This window comes from Papaver somniferum, chromosome 3 (genome assembly GCF_003573695.1).
Source record: "Papaver somniferum cultivar HN1 chromosome 3, ASM357369v1, whole genome shotgun sequence".
Taxonomy (NCBI): domain Eukaryota; kingdom Viridiplantae; phylum Streptophyta; class Magnoliopsida; order Ranunculales; family Papaveraceae; genus Papaver; species Papaver somniferum.
Window position 1 is genome coordinate 30077934 of NC_039360.1, and position 17986 is coordinate 30095919.

Consider the following 17986-nt stretch of genomic DNA (forward strand, 5'->3'; position numbering starts at 1 on the left):
CGGACAAGATTGCAACCATCTCTTGGTTCATTTGGAAGTATAGATGCTTAGTGGTTTTCGACAAAATCAATCCTAGTCTTAATAGCCTAATAGAGCAAATTAAAAAAAATCTTCAACAATTTCCTACAGAGGAGATCCAAAAGAATAAGATACCCCAAATAAGTATTGAATCTAAGGATAAATGGTCAAACTCTTTATCAGACTAGATAATTTTTATAGATGCTGCTTACAAGAAATAAGACTCGACAATGGGATATGCTTTCATTCTTTATTCAGTGGATAATGAGACTTTAATGCACATTTAAGCAGGGTCGGACTAGGCCTCTTCGGCTTTTCATGCAGAATCAAAAGCCTTACTTAAAGCTTCCACTTGGTTAAGTTAAAACATTTTATCTACTGTTACTTTAGCTACTAAATGCAAAATGCTTGAAGAGACTATCAACAATAATTGCAAATCATCGCCTTGGAGCGCTGATAATACCATTCAGAAGACAATATCAATTTTGGAAAAGCTCCCCCAAGCTCAGGTGCAGTATATAAATAGGAAATACAATTATGTCACATATTACATTGCAAAAGAAGCTCGGCTAAAGAATTTGCGACATAGGTCCTCACAGTTGCAAGTTAGAATATCTAATTATAATGTTATTTCCAATATATTTGATAAAGAGATACCTGTTAATGAAATGTATTATATTTCTTAATTAATATATTTTCGTTTTTCATCAAAAAAAAAAATCTATTGGGCCTCCTGCGTATTTTTTGAACGATTTTTTTGTGTACCACTCCATTTTGGTGGGGAACCATCTGTTAGAGCATTGCTCGGTCGAACTCGCATGCGTTACTATCTCAAGCATGTTTGTCAATGTTAGTGATTAAAACTATAAGTCTTGATTTCTAGTCTATTATAGCTAAGTCTCGGACTAGGATAGAAAGTGTAGTTGAGCTCAAGGACTTCATGGCGATTCATCATACAAGTTGAAGAACTACTCAAGGAACCGGTGGAACTTCTCGAAAAAAAGGTATGTGAAGACTTGAACTTATCTGTCACTCAAAAGTCTATCTACTTTATCTCCTACTCTTTGAGACAAGAAGTCGTATGCTATATATATATACTTGGATTATACACATTTGGTATTTTGAGCCGAGTATACCTCGCCTATCTATATCTCGAAATATATGTTGGTAAGCTTTTCGCTTCGATCAAGTTTATTTTTACCTAATGACGAAAGTCATGATATGTTTCAATCACTTTGAAAATTGCTTTGACGATAAATGGTGTAACAACTATATAACGTCATCTAAGAATGTTTCAATGGTTGGAATGAGAGTTTAAACTACATAACCAATGGTGGACATAAACACTGTTGTGGAAACACATTTATGTATAAGTCATATTCCTTGAACCAAAGTTTGCGAACTTTGTTGATCAAGAGAACCGGAGGAATGGCGTGAGCCAAGTACGCGAACTCAGTCCGCGAACTGTCGAAGTTCTCAAACCCGAGAATTTCTGCTGGAGTTGACAAACTACTTGCGTGAAGCTAAGTCCGCGAACTCAGTCCGCGAACCCAGTCCTTGAACCGGCGAAGTTCTCAAACCCGAGAATTTCTGCTGGAGTTTGTAAACTCTGCCCGGTAACTTAAGTCCGCGTACCTAGTCTGCGAACTTGAGAAGGTTATTTATTTGAAGATAATTTCTGAACTTAAACTTAAATAGACTAAGGAATGCAGTTTGCAAACCGTGGCTATAAAAGTTCATGAACCGATTCAAGTGAATCAAATTATCTTTGCTTCAATTGTTTCTTGTGTAGTACATGAGATTTCCTTGCAATTGAACAACTCTCTAACTAGTTCATTTGAAGTCATTCGAACTAGTTATGGTGAAGAAGAACATGGTTGATATGAAATGCTCATATGGCTAACCATTTGGTTAACTATTGTTGAACCAACAAGTGCATACATTTAGGTAAGGTTAACAAACCTAGAAGCGTGCATTGTCAAGTGTGTATAACAAGCTAAGTTTTCGATCTAACGGTTGAGAAATATTAGCTTGAATCTAAATCAGGTTTTCATCTAACGGTGGATATTGATTTCTTTGTTACCAAGGTAACCTAATTGCAAACCCTTATTTGAAAGACTATATAAAGGAGACATCTAGTATTGTGCAAAACTAATCCCCACACCTTACATGTGACATTAGTTTGCATACTAGAGTTGGTTCTCCTTTAATCTTTGGTTTTATTCTTCTAAAACCAGGTTAATGACTTAAAGAATTCATTGGGATTGTGAAGCCAGACCGATACTACTTTTATCGCAGTTCTATGATCTGATCTTGCATCTTCTATCATACGAGTACAATCAGATTGATTGGCTTGAGATTTATATCTCCGATAGGCAAGATATAAAAAGTAATCCCAAATATCTTCGTCTCATTGTTTGTGATTCCGAAACATTTTTTTTCGCTACCATATGATTAAGATTGTTGTGAGGTGATTGATAACTCTAGGTTGTTCTTCGAAAATATAAGACCGGATTATCAATTGGTTCCTGTTCACCTTGATTATTATCAAAAGACGGAACAAAGCCTTTAGGGTTTATCTTTGGGAGACAGATTGATCCTTTGATAGACTTGTTTGTGGGAGACAAATTTGTTTATTGTCAAAGACTGCGATTTTGGGTCGTAGCAACTCTTAGTTGTGGGTGAGATCATCTAAGGGAATCAAGTGCGTAGTATCCTAATGGGATCAAAGGCGTAGGGAGTACAAATGTACCTTGGATCAGTGGGAGACTGATTTGGGTTCAACTACAGTCCAGTCCGAAGTTAGCTTGGAGTAGGCTAGTGTCTGTAGCGGCTTAATACAGCGTGTGTTCAATCTGGACTAGGTCCCGGGGTTTTTCTGCATTTGCAGTTTCCTCGTTAACAAAATTTCTGGTGTATGTGTTATTTCTATTTCCGCATTATATTGTTTTATGTTTATAATTGAAATAATACATGTTGTACGTTAGATCATCAATTAGAGTAATCCAACCTTTGGTTGTTGATTGTCATTGATTGATCCTTGGATATTGGTCTTTGATACCATGCAAGTTATTTCTTGTGTTTGATTAAAGACTCGCTGATTTCTATTAGCTTGAGTAAATCAAAACAAGAGAGAGATATTAACTCCTTGAGATACTTTTACCTAGATTGATTCTGACTGTCTAGCTGATTCTCTAGAAAGTATTTCGGAGTTAGTCCATACAGATTGCTAAGCGAAATATTGGGTGGTGTTGTTAGACCCCGCTTTTTCAATTGGTATCAGAGCAGGCAAACACGTTTAAGACCTTACAAGTCTGTGTTTGTATCGATCTGACTCTATGGACAGTTGTGTTATATCAGTAAATGTACCACCAGTCTTCGATGGCTCAAACTACCTATGGTGGAAAATTGCTATATGTACATTTCTTCAATCGCGTGATTTCCAATCATCGGTATATGTTGTTAATGGCTAAGAGGTTCCCATTGTTATAGTTGAAAATGTTACCATGCCTAAAAACATCGGTACATATACTGCTGCTGAGTCGCTTGCTGCGAAGAAAAACTCCGACGATTTGAATGCCATCATACATTCCATTACCCCAAATCTTCAGTACCATGTGTCAAATTGCACTAGGTCTAAAGATGCTTGGGATATCTTAGAAACTGTATTTGAAGGTAACTCCAGTGAAAAGGAAGCTAGGCTTCAAAACATTAATTCTGATTGGGAGAACCTTCGGATGCAGATAATGAATCGATTGATGATTTTTACCACAAAGTGTCCGAAATTTTTAATGCATCATTTGCATTGGATAAGACCATTCCTGAAAAGGACATTGTGATGAAAATCCTCAGATCGCTGCCATCAAGATACAATTATAAGAAGCATGCCACCTTTGAGGGAAATAACCCTGATACACTTTCCAAGACTTCATTAATTGGAAAGTTAAGAATTCTTGATCAAGATACAGGGAGTACGTTCGCACTCAATGTTGTGAACAAAACTGGGATGTCTTCCTCTCATCTATCCTGGGATGATGAATATGATCATTCATTAATAGTCAAAGAGGTCAAGAATCTAATAAAAAAGGAAGAATAGATTTGCAGGTTTTCCATCTTCTCTAGTTGCTGAAAATAATTCAACAGAGGAAAATACTTCTCAATATAACTCAGATGAGTCTAACTGGTGCAATGGATTTACTTCCCTTACTTCAGATTCTCTTTCAACTTCAGATTCTGATTCGGAACTTGAATTTGACACTAAGTTGGTTGATCTCCTGAATAAAGAGATTCTTCAAGAGAATCTTCGTCTTAAAGCCTCCTTGAGTAATGTTGAATCATCACTCCAGAAGAAAAATATTGAGATAGAGCATCTTCGTACTAAATTCGTCAAAACCATGTCTCTAAAGGAAGAAGAGATTAATTCTCTCAGAGATGACCTGCAAATGCTGTCTGGAAGCTCTGACAAAATTGCAGCAATATTGTTTGGTCAGAGATACTTTAGAAACAATCATGGTTTAGGATTCAAAAGCAAAACAGCAAAAGTGATGGATTTTGCGAATCAGGAAACAATGGTTGGGTGTTGTGTCAAACAGGAAAAATTACATGGAGACGAAAAATCCACATTGATCTGCTCCTTCTGTGGACATTCAAGGCATGATAAAGATACCTGTTGGAGATTCAAGAAAAGCAACAAAGAGTCACCAAACTTCAAAAGAACATGCGAAGAGTGAGTCTGAATAAAGATAAGGAAGGTAAATATTCCAGTAGAAGTAAGAAATCTGTTAGCACAACCAACAGTGACAAGCCACGAAAAAACAAGGGAAATGGGCATTTGGCCCGTCCAGTCACCAACTGAATGGTGACATTTGCCTTCTCATATTTAACTTGGGAAAGATGAGAAGTGTCTGAGAAGTGGCTCAAGTCAATGTTCGTGAATTTCCATTTATATTTGTGTAGGTAATATTATTCTTGGAAGACCGTGTCAAAATGATCTAGGGTTTGACACTTATAAATCTCCTTTTATTGTTTGTTTTCTCCTTCCTTCAATTACGTTCTCATGGCTCCTGTAACTAGAGGTACTACCAAAAGAGATGTAGTAGAAGCAGTCACGCACATCTGTGCAAAGGAATCACTTCCTCAAGAATGATAAAGAAGAAGTCAACAACCAATGGAGAAGGTTCTTCCTCTAACTGTCTCTTTTCTGTTTGTCGTGCTAGAGACATGGTAAAAGTTTTCATCAACAAGCGAAATGATTTAAAATCTCGAATCATTTCCTCTTTGGAAGAGATAACTCACTATGAACAAAGGTTGTCTCTGACCAAGAATATCCTGCGTGATCTAAAAAGAGAACTTAGTGAGTTAACTGATATTTCTGAATATCTAGAGGAATTGAACGATCCCATAATCAATGGGTTTTTCAATAATGAGAAGGAATTTTCTGTAGATGCTCTGAGAAAGATCTACAATGCCTAGTAAGTCTTCTTTTTGGTTTAGTTGGAAGAATAACTAGTGCTTTGAATAGCAATGAATGTGACTACACATAGCTATTATTTTCATCTTCTTGTTCTTTTTTTAGGTTTATTGGTATTAAATTCTAAAAATATTTGGAGGATGATGTTTTGCAGTACTAATCTGTATTATTTGTTATATTGCAATGGGTTATGGGATTAGTGTTTACGTCCGTGAACTATATTTGTCCCATACTTTGTCAAAAGTAAAGTCGTTCGTGGTCGGTATTCACGTACTGGTAAAAGAATGAATGAACTTTTGGCAAATACAAAAGTTAAGCCTATATTATCAATTATTTGATGGAAGATAGGTTAAAATCTTTTGTTTTCAAGGATTATGTTTATTATTGTCGTTATGTAAATAGTGATTGAAGATAGAATGAATCCTTGTGTATTCCGCAGTATTGATCATCCCTGATCCATATTTTTATGTATTAATGTGAGGCTCTGTAATGTATCTTATGTTGAGCATTATACAACCAAGTTGATTTTCTTAGCTTAGTTGTTGTTCCGTGAGATATGTTATGTCGAGCATATTGAACTAAATTAATCATCTTGTTTGGTTATTTAGTGATTGCTCCGTAAGTATTCTTATGTCGAGCAAAACAAATAACAATTAAATTGATTACTTTTGTAATTAGTTTGGTTGTGTATTCCAATGGGTTCTTTTGTAATTAATCTAGTTGAATATTTTCGTGACTCCATAAGGTTTTCTTGTGTTGAGTATATGAACGGTTAAGCTAATCATTATCTTATGGTTAACTTAGTCGTAGCTCCGTAAGTTATCTATGTTGAGCATTTTCAATTAAATTGATCACTTTTTGTGTTTAATTTGGTTGCGTAATCCGATTAAATTAATCATGGGTTTACTTGTGATTAATTTTATTGAGTTTTTGGATATAGAAAATCATTCTCATGGTTTTTGATGTCCAATAAAAATCCTTCTTTTCTTTTGTAATTAAGGTCGCGCTTGTTTTTCTTTCGGGAATGACATCAAATGGGGGAGAGTTCTTTTGAACTTTTGCTTAATGGTCATATCTTGAGGGTGTGCGGCTGTGGAATTTTAGAGGGGGTTATCTTGTATCTTTAAACTCCTTGATGAATGCATTTAGCTTCAGCTTTATGATTGCATCTAAATTAGTTGGTATGTATATTTTTTCCTTTTGTCATGAAATGTCTCTCTCGGAAATTTCATTATGATCCCGTTCTTGTACCTTTGCCAATTTTATTGACAAAAAGGGAGAGAATTAATATGTAGTTCACACTACAAATACATATGGTTTTCGGATCATTGTGTAAGGGGGAGTGGTTTCCATGTGAGATGGAGTATTGACTAAGTGAGAGTGATACATATAACCATAGTATTATTGTAGAAGTTGTGATACAATTGGACTTTGAGACTGTGTAATAATACTATGACACTGTATAACAATGATCGAGACCGATGCTTTCTCATTGTTATAGCTACGGATCTTCAACATCGGTGATGCTAAACTTACAACCTTTGGGATCATTAGAGTACTTGGAAGTGACGAAGATTTCGAGGAATGTTGAAGCTTAGACATGTGGAATAGGAGATACTAAAGTTTTTTTATCTTTTTTGTATTACATATATATATTGATAGTTTTGTCACTAAAATTGATAAAGGGGGAGATTGTTAGAGCATTGCTCGTTCGAGCTCGCGTGCGTTGCTATCTCAAGCATGTTTGTCAATGTTAGTGATCAAAACTATAAGTCTTGATTTCTAGTCTATTATAGCTAAGTCTCGGACTAGGATAGAAAGTGTAGTTGAGCTCAAGGACTTCATGGAGATTTATCATACAAGTAGAAGAACTACTCAAGGAACTGGTGGAACTTCTCGACAAAAAGGTATGTGAAGACTTGAACTTATCTGTCACTCAAAAGTCTATCTACTCTATCTCCTACTCTTTGACACAAGAAGTCGTATGCTATATATAAAGACTTGGATTATACACATTTGGTATTTCGAGCCGAGTATACCTCGCCTATCTATATCTCGAAATATGTGTTGGTAAGATTTTCGCTTTAACCAAGTTTATCTTTACCATGTGACGAAAGTCATGATATGTTTCAATCATCTTGAAAATTTCTTTGACGAGAAATGGTGTAACAATTGTATAACGTCCTCTAAGAATGTTTCAATAATTGAAATGAGAGTTTAGATTATATAACTAATGGTGGACATAAGCATTGTTGTGGAAACACATTTATGTATAAGTCATATTCCTTGAACCAAAGTTTGCGAACTTTGTTGATCAAGAGAATCGGAAGAATGGCGTGAGCTAAGTCCGCGAACTGCCGAAGTTCTCAAACCCGAGAATTTCTGCTGGAGTTGACAAACTACTTGCGTGAAGATAAGACCGCAAACTCAGTCCGCGAACCCAGTCCGTGAACCGGCGAATTTCTCAAACCCGAGAATTTCTGCTAGAGTTTGTAAACTCTGCCCGATAACTTAAATCCGCGAACCTTGTCTGTGAACTTGAGAAGGTTATATATCTGAAGATGATTTCTGAACTTAAACTTAAAAAGACTAAGGAATGCAGTTTGCAAACCGTGGCTATAAAAGTTCATGAACTGATTCAAGTGAATCAAATCATCTTTGCTTCAATTGTGTCTTGTGTAGTACATGAGATTTCCTTGAAATTGAACAACTCTCTAACTAGTTCATTTGAAGTCATTCGAACTAGTTATGGTGAAGAAGAACATGGTTGATATGAAATGCTCATATGGCTAACTATTTGGTTAACTATTGTTGAACCAACAAGTGCATACGTTTGGGTACAGTTAACAAACCTAGAAGCGTGCATTGTCAAGTGTGTATAACAAGTTATGTTTTTGATCTAACGGTTGAGAAATATTATCTTGAATCTAAATCATATTTTCATCTAACAGTGGATATTGATTGCTTTGTTACCAAGGTAACCTAATTGCAAACCCTGATTTGAAACACTATATAAAGGAGGCATCTAGTATTGTGCAAAACTGATCCCCAAACCTTACGTGTGATACTAGTTTGCATACTAGAGTCGGTTCTCCTTTAACCTTTGGTGTTATTCTTCTAAAACCAGGTTAACGACTTAAAGACTTCATTGGGATTGTGAATCCAGACCGATGCTACTTTTATCGTAGTTGTGTGATCTGATCTTGCATCTTCTATCGTACGAGTACAATCAGATTGATTGGCTTGAGATTGTTATCTACGATAGGCAAGATATAAAAAGTAATCAAAAACATCTTCTTCTCATTGTTTGTGATTCCGCAACATCTTGTTTATCTACCATACGATTAAGATTGTTGTGAGGTGATTGATAACTCTGGGTTGTTCTTCAAGAATATAGGACCGGGTTATCAATTGGTTCTTGTTCACCTTGATTATTATTATCAAAATATGGAACAAAACCTTTAGGGTTTATCTGTTGGAGACATATTGATCCTTTGATAGACTTGTCTGTGGGATACAAATTTATTTATTGTCAAAGCCTGCGATTTTGGGTCGTAGCAACTCTTAGTTGTGGGTGAGATCAGCTAAGGGAATCAAGTGCGCAGTATCCTGCTGGGATCAGAGGCGTAGGGAGTACAATTGTACCTTGGATCAGTGGGAGACTGATTGGGGTTCAACTACAGTCCAGTCTGAAGTTAGCTTGGAGTAGGCTAGTGTTTGTAGCGGTAATACAGTGTGTGTTCAATCTGGACTAGGTCCCGGGGTTTTTCTACATTTGCGGTTTCCTTGTTAACAAAATTTCTGGTGTCTGTGTTATTTCGATTTCCGCATTATATTGTTTTATGTTTATAATTGAAATAATACAGGTTATGCATTAGATCATCAATTAGAGTAATCAAACCTTTGGTTGTTGATTGTCATTGATTGATCTTTGGATATTGGTCTTTGGTACCATCCAAGTTATTCCTTATGTTTGATTAAAGACTCGTTGATTTCTATTAGCTTGAGTAAATCAAAACAAGAGAGAGATATTAACTCCTTGAGATACTTTTACCTAGATTGAGTCTGACTGTCTAGTTGATTCTCTAGAAAGTATTTCGGAGTTATTCCATACAGATTGCTAAGCGAAATATTGGGTGGTGTTGTTAGACCCCCGCTTTTTCACCATCATTTCCATTTTAGTAGATATTTAGAAGTAAAGTGAAACCACCCCTTATCCAAATATTTTAAACTTATCCTTCCTAATTGATTAGTTAATGATTAGTTAGTGTAAAAATGATTAAGTTAAATTAGTTAGTGATTATTGAGGTTAAATAAATTAGAGGGTTAGAGAAGAAGAAAAATAAGAAGATGGTTTTTAAGCCATTTTTAATTTGTATTTTGAGATGGGTGAATGTGAAATGAGTGATTCGAATAATGAATGCTCCTCCTCCGGATCAAAACCTCATTCATCTCCTAGAGTACTCGTTAATCTTCACAACGACCCGGAAATGAGTTATTTATTAGATGGTGATTGCATTCTTCCCAAACTCAATCTTAAGATTAAAATGGTGGATTTTATCAGCCACAACCAGAGGATGAATCTTTGGGTACTCAGGAATGCTTCAAATTTAGCTAATGTTACTTGAATTGGCCAAAACTCTCGGAATATTGAAAATTTTATAAACAAATTTCGGCTAGGTCAAAGGAGTTTGGCCATGACATCTGAAGAACATGTAGCTGAATTATTCTGTAAGTGTAGTTCGGCTAGTATTTCAGCATGCGCAGGTAGCTAAACTCCTGTTGAATGGAGGTTTTGGTTAGTTCGGATATCTTTTTCCAGGAGAGGTACCCGAACTCTTATGCTAGAGTATACCGAGTTACCGACCATAGTTCGGTTAAGGAGAAAATATATGCGACGTAGCCCAACTCAACACTTGGTCTTACAAACCATAGTTCGGGTAGGAAAAAATATTTTCGACGTAACCGAACTCAACATTTGGTCTTACAGATCACAGTTCGGTTAGGACCAAAAAAAATTCCTAATAGGAGTGTTTTTCATGTTCTTCATAGGTTCTATTTTCAATACGTTAATATTTTATTAGATCTAATTAGAGCTAAAAATAGTTGTTTAATACATTAATGTTATTTATTAAACCTGACTAGGGTGGGTTGACATCCTTAAATATGTCAACCCAAAATTAAGATATACATTGCTATTTCCTAAAGTTCATCCACAAAACTAGGGTTCGAGAAAAACATCTTTAACCGACCTTATATTTGTAGCATGTTTTTCACACTATTTTGATGATTACTACTCAAATTTGTGAAAGAATTAAAATGTAATGGGTATGCGAGAATCAACGATGATTACTAATCAAAATTTTCTCAACTATTTTGGCGATGAAATTTTCATAAATCAATTCATAACATTTTAGTTGTTAGAGCATTGCTCGGTCGAACTCGGAAGCGTCGTTATCTCAAGCTTGTTTGCAAGTTTAATTGATCAAAACTATAGTCTTGATTTATAATCTACTTATAGTTATGTCTCGGATTTGGGTAGAATGTGTAGTTGAGCTTTAGACTTCACGGCATTCATCAATTGAAGATGAAGATCTACTGAGGAGAGCTTGGAGGAACTTCATCAACAAAACGTATGTGGAGACTAAAACTTATCTATCACTCAGAAGTCTATTATATTCTATCTCCTAGTAAGACTAAGTTGTATAGCTATATAGACTTTTATATTATACAAATTTGATATTTCGAGTTGAGTTTAACTCGGCTATCTATTTTTCGAAATATGTGTCGGAAGCTTTTTGCTTTAGCTACGTTCATCATATTCTTGAAGAGTTTAGTTGGAAAAAATTTATTTGTTGGAAACTAAATATTAAGTCAAAAGATGATCATATGAAATTGCCTTGAAACATCTTATATGACTTGTATGAGACAATCATTTTGATGTCGACTCCGAATGTTTCGTATTGATCATTCGATCACTTGAAAATTACTTATTAGCTAATAGTTTGTGTGAGACAGCTATTGTCGTCTTCTAAGGATGTTTGAATGATTGAAATGGGAATTTAGAACAAAAACCTTTGTATGGATACAACACAGTATGCGTACCTAGTATGCAAACTGTTTTGGTATAATTCAGGTCCGGGAACCTTGTTTGCATACCTAGTATGCGAACGGTTTTAACTGTTAAAATCATGGAACCTTGTCTGCATACTAGTATGCGAACGGTTCTACCTGAGTTGGGTCCGGACGGCTGTTTTCATACCCATTTGCAAATGTCTAGACAAGACCAAAGTTCGGAAAGCATAGTTTGCGTACCTGTTTGCAAACTTAGTGGTTAAAGTTCTAAAATCGGTTAAGTATGTTTTTCATACTCATGAACTAAAACATTTATGAATTAAGGAATGCAATCTTTGCAAGCCGTGGCTTAATGTTCATGAATTGATTCTTACGAATCAATCTGATTTTGTTTCAATTGGTTCATATATATTCCTATGAGATAGTGAAAAATTGAACAACTCTATGTGAAATACAATTAGATTCATTTGATTATCTTTCATGATTGATTGATCATCATAGTTGATCTAGATGTGTTAGATGAATGTGGTTAAGAAAAAAATGTTCATATGGCTAACTTTGATTAAATTTTATTGAGCCAACTCAATATACACGTTTAGGTACGGTTATTCATATATAAATGAAGTTATATTTCAGTTGTGTATAACAAACTAAGACCATCTAACGTTAGAGAGATATTGCTTTGGATTTGAGCAGACTTAGCTTGAACCTTAAATCAGGTTTTCATACAACGGTGAATATTAAATGCTTTGTTACTAATCTATCTTAGCTTTGATTGAAAGCAAACCTTGATTTAAAAGACTATATAAGGGAGAATTCTAGAAACTAGAAAACCTAATCCCGACAGTTTCCTGTGTCCTAGTTGTGACTAGATTCGATTCCCTTTAATCTAGGATTTTTCAAAACCATTATAGGCTAACGACTTGAAGACTTGATTTGGGATTCGTGAAGCCAGATCCAATTATTTTTATTTATAGTTGCGTATTTTGATCTTACTTGTTCTATCGTATTGGGTACTATCTTCTCTAAGATTTGCTCAAGATTTATCTCTGATACGTAAGATATAAAAAGTAATCACAAAGCTCTTCGTCTCATTCTTTGTGATTCCGCAATAACTTCTTCTATTACCATATAGTTAAGTTATTGTGAGGTGATTGATATTTCTAGGCCACTCTTCGGGAGTATAATACCGGATTATTAATTGGTTCATATTCACTTTTGAAATTACGAGGGTACCCAAATATACCTCAATAAAAAACTTTTCCACCTATAAGTCATTTCTCCGAAAGTGATTGTCTATGGACTGAGTCGAGACAATACAACTAATCGGTTCACACTTCGTGTGATCGTATATGGATACGAGATCGAAACAATACGACAACAAGATAACTCGCATGATTGAGTATGGATACAAGATCGAGTCAATACAACAACGAAGTATGATTACTTGATAATAGGTTCGGACTTAACCAAACACAATAGGATTTCTATCAAGTAATTAGGAATTAGCGTTTGTGTATTTTACTTCAAATTATAATAAAAACAATTTTAATTGTAAAAATAGAAAAGTAAAAGACACAGCAAGATTTTGTTAACGAGGAAACCGCAAATGCATAAAAACTCCAGGACCTTGTCCAGAATTGAATACTCTCATAATTAAGCCGCTATACAAAATCTAAACCAACTTCGTGTAGTTGAGACCTAGCAACTAAACCTATAGTTCACGTAGTTCCCTCACTATCCCCGCGCCTCCAACTTGTAATAAGTCACGCACTTGGAACAATTCCTTTGGTTTGTATTCCAAACAGTAAAGGAACAACAAATCTGTTCGGTAACAACTCTTTTCAAACAACGTGATATGAGTTTGACAAAAGGCTCTTCCGTTTATCCCAATAAACTCCTTTGTCATGTTCTTAGATCTATCTATTTAATAACTACCAAAGTAATTTTCTAGACTATGCAATCAATACTCTTAACCACAAAGAAATGTATTGATAACGATTTACTCAACTAATCAATCAAGATTATCACAAAGATAAACCGATTATATTTGGATCCCCAGCCGATCAAGTTTTATGCACACCAAAGATTATGAACTCAAATAAGAAATCTTATTTGTCTTCAAATCTTCTTAGATCTTCAATAAACACCTGCACACAAACAACTTGAATCTCTTGTGATCAATCACACACATAACGGAGTCTGTTAACGATGTATTATCACAATACGTCTTTAGATCTACAAACAATCTAAAGATCCCCGTCGATACTTCGATCTAGTTTGAGTGAATCTTATATCAGAAGAGAAGATTCTTAAGCATAAACAAACTAGGTGAAATCAAAGTTCAACAACCGTTAGTCAATCAAATCAATCAAAAACTAATAATAAATTGAAATTATCTAGTTTCCCACCAACGGTACTCGTAGATCTTCCCAATCCCAAAGAAGTCTTTAAAACGAGCGGTCGTGAGAGATTTCTTCTGATTAGGGTACTTTCCTCTATGAATAGACGGCTCCACCAGTAACAACACAACTAGGTAGTTTTGCTGGCTCTGAGGATTAGTTTGCTTGAAATGCAAACTTCAATATTTGTAGACCAAGTAAGTTTAGGCACCAAGGAATTTCCAAAACCGAATATTCTCAAAGATATGCAATAAAGCCAAAAACGGTTTTCATAATTCCTGGAAATGCACTGTCCAAATATTGACTGAAATCTCAGTAGAAAATCTCCAATTAGTAAATGCACATTACCAATTTTTATTTTCTAAAGATATGCATTTAATTGCTAGAAATTAAAAGCATTTAAAACTAAAAACCTTAATTAAAAGATTCTCAATTTATTTCGATCCGGGATTCTCCTTTAGTTATTAAGGAATATCTTTGAACAATAAAAGGTAAGAATTACTGCGCATGTTCAAAGTATGTCGACATCTTTACTTTGTAAATCCTTTTTCATATTTACAATGTTGGAACCGATTTGCCATACTCCTAAACGAGTTTAGAATTGGTCCATCTGACTTCCAAGAACTATGTGATTGATTATCCTATCAAATCACCATTAATTGGTTTCACGGTTCTACCAAAACAAAGATTCGGTTCTACCTCCGTGTGGGTACTAGGATCGGTCACACTAGCTTTCCAAAAATTGGTTGACTAGGTGGGTACTAGGATCGGTTACCATATAATTATGGTATTTTACTTGTTAGCGGTTGCACAAGTCATAGGATCGGTTACCAATTACTAAGACTTGTTGCACCTATTACAAGGATCGATTCCACATACTTTGATCGGTTGCACCTCTTACTAGGATCGGTTACCCAATTTCTAGAGTTGGTCATACCAATTACAATATATCGATCATACCATCTCAGGTGATTACTTAAGATCGGTTTCACTAATAAAATTCATACCAATACAAAAGTCAGGCATTGTGAATAGTTTTAACAAGATACATAAACAAGTTATCAGTGGTTATACTAAACACACATATTGGTAACCCAAATATTTGCAATGAATAACAATACCAATAAGCCTAGTGATTTCCCTTTCGATTCACAAAACAAGTTTATGAATTGTACTTCCTTTAAACAAATGTAAAACATTGTTTTTAGGACGAAATCTTCACTCATACCCATACATAATCACAATAGCATTCATACGATTATGTCGATGTCTTATATACGAAGTTCAAAAGATAAATGTTATACTTCATATTGTAGTTCCTTAATACTATGTATAACTAGAGTATAATCATTCACAGCTTCACAGTTATGTTTTTAATATGCACGACTTGAAAGATACGTTAAGAAAGAAACAGTTCAAGTCAAATATTACTAACCTCAAGAGGAAGGATGATGTCGTCATTGTAGCTCTTTACTTCTTCACATTCTTCAAGTCTTCACGTAATACTTGTAAGTCTCATGTCCTAGTAACTTTCTATCTAACCTATACGAAGTTGACTCTAGTAAATAATCATGATACTCTTTAAATGAGTTTTGGTTCACTAAAATATGACAACCAAACTTGACATACCAATGCTTGGTGGGTTCAACCGAGCTATGCTCTAACAACCTTGATTTATCAAAAGACGGAACAAAAACTTCATAGGTACTTTTGTGGGAGACATATTTATCAATCAGAATAGACTTATCCGTGGGAGACAGATTTGTTTATAAATCTTCGACTTTGGGTCGTAGAAACTCTTAATTGTGTGTGAGATCAGCTAAGGGAATCAAGTGTGCAGAATCCGGCGTGGTTCTAGAGGCGTAAGGAACGCGAGTGTACCTTAACCGGTGTGAGACTTGGTTAGGCCTCAACTACATTCCAGTCCGAATCTAACTTGTAGTAGGCTAGTATTTGTAGCGGCTTAATACAGTGTGGTGTGCAAATATGGACTAGGTCCTGGGGTTTTTCTATATTTGCGGTTTCCTCGTTAACAAAATTTATGGTGTTTGTGTTATTTCTATTCTGTAATATATTTGTTTATATAATTGAAATATCACAGGTTCTGCGTAGTTCAATCAATTGATAAATCCGACCTTGATTGTTGGATAGGAATTGATTGGCGCTTGGGAATTGGTCTTTAGTACCGTCCAAGTTATTTCTCATATCAATCAGGCTCACATGTTTCTATCTGTTCGATTGCAGATTGTATTGAGAAATTGAGATATAACTCTTTGATATCTTTCTTGGTTGAGATCGCTTTATAATCTGGTGTTCTCAGAATTATATTGGAGTTAGTCCATACATATTGTTGAACACATTGTTGGGTGTGGTGGTTATACCCCTGCTTTTTCAATTGGTATCAGAGAAGGAAAACACGTTAAGACATCATAAGTCTGTATTTGTAGCAATATGACTATATGGACAGAAGTGTTATCTCTATAAACGTACTGTCACTCTTTGATGGCTCGAATTACTTATGGTGGAAAATTGTTATGCGTTCCTTTTTCCAAGCGCGTGATTTTCAATCATGGATTCGTGTTGTTAATGGCTATAATCCTCCAATGGTTACAGTAAACGGTTTAATTGTTCCAAAGGATATTGGTGACTATGATCCTGTCGAGATTCTCGTTGCAAAGAAAAATTCTGACGGATTAAATGCTATCATCCATGCATTACCACAGATCTTCATCACCATGTGACTACATGAAATAAGTCTAAAGATGATTGGGATATCTTAGAAACCATATTTGAAGGGAATACCTCTGAGAAAGAAGCTAGGCTTCAAAACCTAAATTATGATTTGGAAAACCTTCATATGACTGATGAAGATTCACTTGATGAGTTTAATCACAAAGTGTTTGAAATTGTTAATGCATCTTTTTCATTGGGTAAGACTATTCCTGAAAAGGACATTGTGATGAAAATTCTCAGATCGTTGCCAGCTAGATACGATTCTAAAAAACATACCATCGTCGAGGGAAATAACCTTGATATACTTTCCAGAAATAATCTTGTTGGGAAGTTAAAGATCTTTGATCATGAGCATATATCCAAATCTAGAAAGGGTATTGCTTTCAAACCACAAAAGAACACTAAATTACTTGACAAAAGTAAAAGTGTTGGCAACTCTGTGAATGATCTTATTGAGACTGATTCATCAGATGAAGATCTTGACAACTCAGTCTCTCTGATCACAAGACAGTTTAGATATCTTCTTTTAAAGATAAGTAATCGATTCACGAGAGACAAACCCATATCATCAGTTAAACCTCATGATCGTGATCCTCCTAAAACTTGGGACATTGTCGACACTGATGATGAGGATATGCCACAATGCTTCAAGTGTAAAGGTTTTGGTCATTTTTCTAATGAGTGTCCAAATCGTAAAAAATACTCTGGAAACAAAGGTCTTGCTGATGAAATGTTTGATCACTACGATTCAAATGAAGATGAAAAATCAAGTGTTGCACTCCTTGCGAAAATATTAATTTTGATAATTGTTGCAATACGTACATCAATCTTGATATTCTTCATGTAGAAACTTCTTCAACCACTTTGGAGGATAAAATGGATTTTACTCTATCTACTAAAAATTTTATCTCACATGTTTCAGGTACTTCATTTTGTTTAGCAGCGTGCTCGGCTATGGTGCCTGAACCATCCTCCACATTGACATATTCTTATTGTACTATTAAGGGTCATGAACTACCTAATTGTTTCGAGTACAAACATAAAGTAAGATATGTCAACAAACTTCAATGGAGAGAAAATCGATTAGCAAACAAGCTTAAACTTGTTCTGAAGTCGAATCCATCTGAGGTATGTAAATTTAACTCGACTCCGAAGAAGTTAATTTCTAAAGAAAAAGTTAGACCTCTACAGAAAAGAATTAGGTCTAAACGACCTATGAAAAAGGGAACTGAGAATTCCATACAAGAATCACATGATGAACAGATTATTGTTCACCCCAGCACAACCT